This window comes from Drosophila willistoni, unplaced genomic scaffold (genome assembly GCF_018902025.1).
Source record: "Drosophila willistoni isolate 14030-0811.24 unplaced genomic scaffold, UCI_dwil_1.1 Seg302, whole genome shotgun sequence".
Lineage (NCBI taxonomy): Eukaryota > Metazoa > Arthropoda > Insecta > Diptera > Drosophilidae > Drosophila > Drosophila willistoni.
Genome location: NW_025814256.1, coordinates 115889 through 124728, shown reverse-complemented (window position 1 = coordinate 124728; position 8840 = coordinate 115889). Strand labels below are relative to the sequence as shown.

Here is an 8840-nt window from a genome sequence, read left to right as displayed (position 1 = left end):
CTTCATCAAAATTACACAAAAGCACAAAAATCGGGAAGTAATTTTTAATTAAAAATTAAACTTAGTGTTCGTTAAAATTTCAGAATTTAAAAATTTAAGTTTATGGTGTTTCATGGTTGTTTTGTTTTAGATGTATCTATATATCCCGTTTATATTAGTGTTTCCTAAAAACGCAAACTAAATTCAAACTTCGAAACCGCGTCTACGACATTCATACAACATTCAAACCTCGTTTCGAAAACAAGTCGCAAATTAAAAATTTATGACCGCATTAAATTTTTCGCAGATATTTACTTTTAGGTGTACGAAATTCGCCAAATTCGTCTTGTTCTCTTAGGTTCACAATCAAATGTCAAAAACGTGCAGCAGCAGTTTTGAATTACGACGGCTTTGATTTTATATCGATTTGGAGGATTTTGCAATTTGATTGAACCGATTACTCATTGAGGTATTTAAGAATATAGGCATATCATTTTTATGAATATATTTGTGGAATTAAGTCCAGCATCATATATTTAAGAAGCTCTTTTCCGTAGTGAACAAATACTGACTGCATACAATGGAAACTTGCAGTCTCTGCAGTCAACGGATGTCCGACTTCCCATACGAAATCCAGTCCAACTATTGAATCTAGGTAGGTAGGTATCTTTTGGCCACATTGTTTGCCAACCAGTTGGGCAGACAAATGACAGTTTGAAAGGTCGCCAGCGGCAAACTTGAAAAGGCCGACGATGAGATATGCATGTATGTCTTTTGTTTTGTCAATCTCTATTGCATATTTAATATTCTTTTATTTTCCACCAAAATGAATTCAGTTTTCTTGTTCGTTTTCATGAAACGATCGTTTTGTTTTCGCTTGTCTAATTGTTTATTCAAATCGCCACACTGAACATTGTCCATTACAATAAATTCCAAAGTCATCATAGGTAAACTCTTATTATGCCACTGTCAAACTGCCACTGCCACTGTACCTTCAGCTTATGCACTGGCAAGAGTTTTTGGTAATTTTAATAATCATTAACTCTAATCCGCTGAAGGTAGATTAAATCGTTCATTCTTACATTCCGTTGACACTGCATTATTAGTTTCTATATGTGAGCCTTGCAGCTTAGCTGATTGGAGAGAACACAATTTTTTTTACGAATGAAAATTTATTCCATCCTTTAAAGCAAAAAACCGAGATCGACTTCTTTAACTTTTTATGCTTCTCTATCTATTACCGAATTGTAAAAACTGAAATTTATTAATTTCTACTCACATATTTGACCTACAGTTGAAAAACCATCTAACTAATTCTTATATTCCAAAATGGTGACACATTTGCCTACATTCTAAAGAGAGAATTTGACAGTGGTATAATAAAGGTTTACCTATGATGACTTTGGAATTTATTGTAATGGACAATGTTCAGTGTGGCGATTTGAATAAACAATTAGACAAGCGAAAACAAAACGATCGTTTCATGAAAACGAACAAGAAAACTGAATTCATTTTGGTGGAAAATAAAAGAATATTAAATATGCAATAGAGATTGACAAAACAAAAGACATACATGCATATCTCATCGTCGGCCTTTTCAAGTTTGCCGCTGGCGACCTTTCAAACTGTCATTTGTCTGCCCAACAGTTCTCTGCATGAACCTTTTCGTATACTATGTAGTGACTACAACAGACTTTGGCACGTTATCGGTTCCGAAACATCGCTTCCGGGTATTAAAACTGCGATCTTGTCATTCCTCGCTCGTAATTAGTTGTAATCATCTTTATTTATACCTATCCTGTTTTCATTTTATATGTAACCTATTATCTCATTACATTTAATATTTTCTATTTCTTTAGTTTAATTTATGTTTATATATGTAATACGCCTATGCCCTTAGGTCGGAGTGGGTAGAGGTTGTAACATTAACTTTACTTAGGGTCATTCGTAACAGGCCCGGGCCTGGTGTCATATGGGCCACTTGTTCGTACTGAGCGTTGTACGACTACGTCTATATAAAAAAAAAAAAACTGGTTGGCAAACAATGTGGCCAAAAGATACCTACCTACCTAGATTCAATAGTTGGACTGGATTTCGTATGGGAAGTCGGACATCCGTTGACTGCAGAGACTGCAAGTTTCCATTGTATGCAGTCAGTATTTGTTCACCACGGAAAAGGGCTTCTTAAATATATGATGCTGGACTTAATTCGACAAATAGATTCATAGATGCCTATATTCTTAAATACCTCAATGAGTAATCGGTTCAATCAAATTGCAAAATGTGGTCATAAAATTTTAATTTGTGACTTGTTTTCGAAACGATGTTTGAATGTTGTATGAATGTCGTAGACGCGGTTTCGAAGTTTGAATTTAGTTCGCGTTTTTAGGAAACACTAATATAAACGGGATATAAAGATACTTTTAAAAAAAAACAACCACGAAACACCATAAACTTAAATTTTTAAATTCTGAAATTTTAACGAACACTAAGTTTAATTTTTAATTAAAAAATTACTTCCCTATTTTTGTGCTTTGGTGTAATTTTGATGAAGAATCGTTTGTTATACCCTTGCAAAAAGGGTATATTAATTTTGGTCAAAATTGTGCAACGCATAGAAGGAAGCATCTCCGACCATATAAAGTATATATATATTCTTGATCAGCACGGCGAGACGAGTTCAAATGGCCATGTCCGTCCGTCCGTCCGTCCGTCCGTCTGGATCAACGCAAACTCCTCCTAGACCGTTAAAGCTACAGAGCTGAAATTTTGCATGTAGGCTTGTATATACTGCAGGCGTTGTATATCTCGGATCACTATATCACATAGCTCCCATACAAATGGCACCGTCACGAACTGTGACTTTTCTTAATAACTTCGTTATTTTCCGAGCTATTGTCATGAAATTTAATATTGGTGAGTTAATTTCACATATAAACGACTACGCCAAATTTGATCAAGATAGGGTGACTATATCATCATAGCTCCCATAGGAACGATCTTTCGAAAACAGTGACTTATGTCAATAACTTCGTTACTTTTGACGCGATTTCTTTCAAATTAAATATTTGTTAGTTTAGTATATCTGTTAATGACTGTGCCGAATTCGATAAATATCGGGTTACTATATCACATAGCTCCTATAGGAACGATCGGTGGAAGACATTGACTTTGATCAATATCTTCGTTATTTCCTATGCTAAGATTGTAGGCCGTTCTTTCGGAAACATTAGCCTTTTTAGCTTAAACGCTTTTGCACTTTAATGGCTAAAGGTAAGGAAAGAGTTACCAAAAAAATTGCAAGGGTATACAAACTTTGACGCGGTCGAAGTTAGCCCCGGCCCTCTGTTTTTTCACTTAATTTTGATGTAAAGAAGTTATTACTTTGCAATTATTAAATATAATGGTTAGGTTTTCTAGATATAGGTTAGGTTAGTTTAAGCAGGCCATCCACTAGGAGTCCCACAGACAGATTTTCGTCGGGGTGCGGGAGCGGGGGCTTATATCTGACAGGACATCAAGAGTTGATAAATTGTTCGCTTGGCTGCATCCTGAAGCGATTTCTTAGATGGGGTAGCTATGCCTCGTTACCAAGGCTGCACAGGATGTGTCTAAGCGTTTCTTGAACATCCGGAACATCCCACGTATATTGTTCGCTTGGCTGCATCCTGAAGCGTTTTCAGCAGATGGACTCCTAGGTACCTAAGCCTCATCGCTGCCAAGGCTACACAGGAGGTGTGCAAGCGTTTCTGGAACATCCGCAACCTTTCATTTTCTGTGAGCATCCTGCAATCCTAGAATCTGCGCTGACGGTCTGTCGCCTTGCTGCACATAATCTTGGATAGGACTGGTACGCTTACAGGATACAGGTTACAGGATCTTTTAAAATTTAGCCAATTTGGCAAATTTCCAAATAAAAGAATTTATTTTTACAATTTCGCCTAATTATATGTACTTCGTAACTTTGGCCGAAAGGACATTAAAAAGCACAATAATATGATATAAAGGATTATGTATATGTTTCGTAACCTTTAACCATTTTTTGTAGAATGTGTTCTTAATTTTGATGTAATGTAATATAAAAAATATATATTTCGTATAATGAATGATAACTTTTAAATTTTGTAACATTTTATGGAATTAATTTTAAAATTTGCACTTAATTTTGATGAAGAGTTTTATTCTTATTTCGTGTTAAAATTTTACTTAATTTTGATATAAAGGATTAAACGTAACCACTTTTGTAACTTTTTGGGTATTATGTTCTAAATTTGTATTTCCCAATTTTTGTCAAAAGGAACAATAAGGATTTTAAAAATGTTTAGATTAGAGGGATGAATGTATGCTAAAATTTGTAGTTAAGTTTGATGTAGAATTTTATATGTTTAACTTAAGTGTGGCCAAAGGGACAATATTCAACTTTTGTAACTTTTTGCAATTGACATATGTATGTAATTTTGATGTAAAGGAAGAAATCTGTTTCCTGTTTTACTAGGACTGGATTAAAAATTTGTTGTTATATATTTTTTTAAAATTCGCGTGTTTTTCATGTAAGATTTTTATCTATTTTTTAATTTTTGTCTCAAGCACCAACACGATAATTTTTGAAACTTTTTATTTAAATAATTTTCAAGCTCGCAGCAATATTGCTACTATTCGACTGAAATATTTTCTTTCAACTCATATGACCTTTTGTGAGTGAGTATTTCTAGGTAACTAGATTGACTTGCTATGATATGAGAAACTTTGAAAATTAATTGAAAATTAAATTAAAAAATAAAGTATTACCCCGGAACCGAATTTTCTAGCTGCTCCCATGTTTGTAATCACATTAAATGTCGGTGTCTAGTAACAAATTGCTCTGCACAGGTTGCAAATATATCTGCTCTAACATCATCTATAACCATTAAACATTATCCCGTCAATGTGTATATTATGTATGCCCACATATACCCTTGCAGTGGGTATTATAAAATTGGTCAGATGTTTGTAACGCACAGAAGAAGTCGTTTCCGACCCCATTAAGTATATAAATTCTTGGATCAGCATGAGAAGCTGAGCCGATATAGCCATGTCCGTCAGCCGTCTTAAGAGCTATCGGGATGAAATTTTTTTTGGGTTTTATATTACCCGGGTAAAATAAAGTATAAAAATATTTAGGATCGAAAATTATATCATATATCATATCTAGAAGAAACATTTTTGCAAAAATTGGAGTATCCCCATGAAATTTACCAATATGATAGTATTGAATTAAATCTCAGATCCCAAAATTTGAATCTGATCGTATAAATAAAACACAAGTTACAGTCAATATAAATCGGTTTAAACGCTGCCGGCAGCGCTGCTTGCTGCCTACTACGTCATCATCAAATCAACAGAGCACACGCATACACACACAGACGCAACGGTACATGAACTGTATGTGTATGCGTGCCGTGCTTTGCTTAGGGAATAATGGAAGAAGAAAAAATTGTAGTTAAAAATGAAATAATATTTTGTTTATGAATTGATGAATAGAGTTGCTGGGCAAGAAATTTCAAAAAGGAAAAATATTATTGCCAAGTATACTGCAAGGGTATATAAAGTTCGGCATAGCCGAAGTTAGTTTCTTTCATATTTTTCAATATATTTACTTTTTTAATTATATTTAGGGCCGGGGCTAACTTCGACCGCGTCAAAGTTTGTATATTCTTGCAACTTTTATGGTAACTCTTTCCTTACCTAAAGCCATCAATTTGGAAAAACTTTCAAGCTAAAAAGCCTAATGTTTCCGAAGACCCTTAAGAAGCGGTCCCATTCTCTACGGCTGGGCTGAGCTAGCGTGGCCAACTTAACGAAGGACTTGCAAGTTTTCGCTGCCGCTAAGACAAGGAAAATAAAGAGATTGAATAAACGAAAGAAACTATCTCGGTTTTCTTTGCGATTCTGCTGAGTTATCTTAGGCCTGACGATCGAACGCCCAACCGTAAACCAACCGCTCGGCCACGGGTGGCGTCATTTTGTTCCACAAAGGCAAAACACGTTACAATACTATACACCCATAGGTATTAAAGTCGCCAAAATGTATGTAACAGTTAGAAGGAAGCTTCTCCGACCCCATAAAGTATATATATTTTTGATCAGGATCAACAACCGCGTCGATCTAGCCATGTCCGTCGGTCCGTCCGTCCGTCTGTGACTCGTGTGATATGTAAATATATAGAGTTAATTGGAATTTTGGCCACGCCCCCTTAAGCCCCCAGAATTTACACAAAACTGTTTTTCTGAAAAAGTATAACAGATAGAGACATCAAATTTGCTTTGTATACTCGTTTAGTTAGCGCGCAGAAAAAAATTGTTCCAACTTTTTGGCCCTTTCCGCACCCGAAATTTACATAAAACTTATTTTTTACAAAACTATCAAAGCTACCGACATTCAATTTGGTATGTATACTGGCTTAGTATGCGCGCAGAATATATATATTTTAATATGTTGCCACGCCCACTTACGCCTCCTTAATTTATAAAAAACCGATTGCCTCTTGCAATTTTTTGACCATCGCAATAAAATTTGGTGGACTAATTAATCTTATCTATTTCTACCAAACTACCAAATTATATTGAAATCGGACTAGAATCATGCAAAATATGCGTATGAACGTATTTTGCTACGCGATCCATAAGGGCAGAATTGGCCGTTGGCTAGTGGCGGCGCTAGAGTGCTCGTGTGTTTGTAGAGTGAGCGAGATAGCATATTGTTATGAGGCATGTTAAAACAATTTAATAGACATACATTTTGTTTTCGAAATTTTAAATATTTGTTTCACCTGGTATATGGTATACCCAAGTCGACGAGTCGACTTAGTTACTTCATTTTTATTCTTCGAAGGCCTATATGAATGAGATTGGATAAGTGGAAGGATTTGTGGATGATGGCTACGAAAAAACTGACGCTTTATGTAAGCAAATATGTGTTTTCATGGTGAGGAGGCTATATGCCAACTGCTCATAAGTTAACACAATTAATAGATTCAAATATAAGAGCCGCAAGAACCCTAGGCCATTTTATAAGAGCAGTAGTATGCGGTCAAGGCCCAACAATCGAGGGGCATTCAATAAACTTGGAATAGTTAACGAAGCACCCTATTTTTCTCTGGATGACCAGAAAATATATAGCATATATGATGTCCCCCATCTCACAAAATCCATTAGAAACATTCTAATGCGAGATTCTATTGAGACTCCTGATGGTACAGTCTCCTGGCATGTAGTGGTGAGATTGCTTGAAATTGACACGAGCAACACTTCTACAAGAATGTGACCACAATTAACAAGGAAACACATATTTCAAAATTCTTTCGAAAAGATGAAGGTTAAATATGCAACGCAGGTATTTAGCCAAACAGTATCATCCGCCATTAAAACATTGATTCAACATGGCAAATTTATTGACTGCGAAGATGTGGCAATCGCTTCATCTAAATTTATAGAAAAAGTAACAGGTTGTTTGATTGCTTGAATAGCAGTAATATTTATGATAGAAATCCGAATAAATCAGCGATCCAGAAAGACAGTGACAACGTGTAAAAGTTCTTTCGCTTCATGCAAAGAACTTTTAAAAGAAGAGATTGCAAATTATGATGTATCGGAATTTTTTATCATTAACAAAAATTTTAAAACTATAGACAACAACCTAAAGCTTAAAAGCCCCACAAAATCATTTATTTAACCTGATGAAGCAGCATTATAAGTTCTTTAAAAATTTCCCACATGCGCGCAAACTAAAAGAAAAAATTATTAATGAATGCCTTTCGAATATTGAGAAGGTCCCGAATTATCGAGATTGGTACAGTGAATCGCATGAATGCAGCGAGCATCGAAAATTTATTCTAAATTATTTTCTACTCGTTCTGCTTAAAAAAAATAGCAAATGCCTGATGGAAAGTTTATGCGGTGCTTCTAAAAAGCACAAAAGCATAGGAAAATATAAATTTTACAGTCTTAAAAATAAAAAAAGGTCAATAAGCAACAGAGTCGGTATTCTGGGAATGTCCGTCCGTCAGGGGTAATTTTTTAAAATATAGATTTGCTCAGGATTTATTTATTAGCTTTTTTGAAGATGTAGATGTAGGTAGGTGTAGGTGGGGAACATGGAGAAGATTAAATGTGAATTTATTCATCTCAAGTCGACTCGAAGGTCATTCGTAAATGACCCCATTGCTATTGCAAAGGCCTCCTCGTGGTGTTCCCTGGATACCGATTGTACATACTGTACATTGCAATTGGTAACGAATTCGAGCGGCGACCTTTATTGTGCAGGGTTTCAATATAAATAGTTATAAGATAAGCAATAAAGAAGAATGAAAAAAAGCGCGGTCAAGAATAGTGCAAGCAGGAGGAGAAAAACTGGTAGATCAAAACAAATAGAGAAAGCGCGCCAAAACTAAGATGAGGGGAGGGGGCACAACTAAAACCAAAACAAAAGAGATAACACTCCTCAATTGCTTGTTTATTGTTGCCATGTTCTTATTATTAAAATTGTTTATAGTATATTAAATAAATAAATTATATGAAGTGTCAGGCGGCATAATCATAGCAATCGGGCAGTAGCTAGTGAGCGAGACAGAACGACACGCAGCGGCCGTACGTATCTGGTTGACTCACTCATTAGCAAATAAAGAGAAGCGTTGATTCAAAAAGCATTCGCAATCGTACTCTCGCCTCGATCACATCGCGCACCCAAATTATCACTAAGGCCATTTAAATAATATAAAATATATGTATTCTTAACACAAAGAAACATTGTTAATTAAATAAGAATAAATAAGGAAATCACATCCTTTAATAATATTGAAATAAATAAACCGGGATAAAGTAAA

The 8840-nt window shown here is 35.2% G+C and overlaps 2 long non-coding RNA genes across 2 annotated transcripts; one reads left to right on the top strand and one right to left on the bottom strand.

The window, feature by feature from the left end:
- Window positions 1–237: 237 nt before the first annotated feature.
- Window positions 238–925, top strand: LOC124461289. Its single transcript, XR_006955007.1, has 2 exons — window positions 238–448; window positions 537–925. It is a non-coding gene; the product is annotated as an uncharacterized LOC124461289 (long non-coding RNA).
- Window positions 926–3359: 2434 nt separating this feature from the next.
- LOC124461287 lies at window positions 3360–4080 on the bottom strand. Its single transcript, XR_006955006.1, has 2 exons — window positions 3913–4080; window positions 3360–3858 (listed from the first exon to the last, which is right to left on the bottom strand). It is a non-coding gene; the product is annotated as an uncharacterized LOC124461287 (long non-coding RNA).
- Between the last annotated feature and the right edge of the window lie 4760 nt (window positions 4081–8840).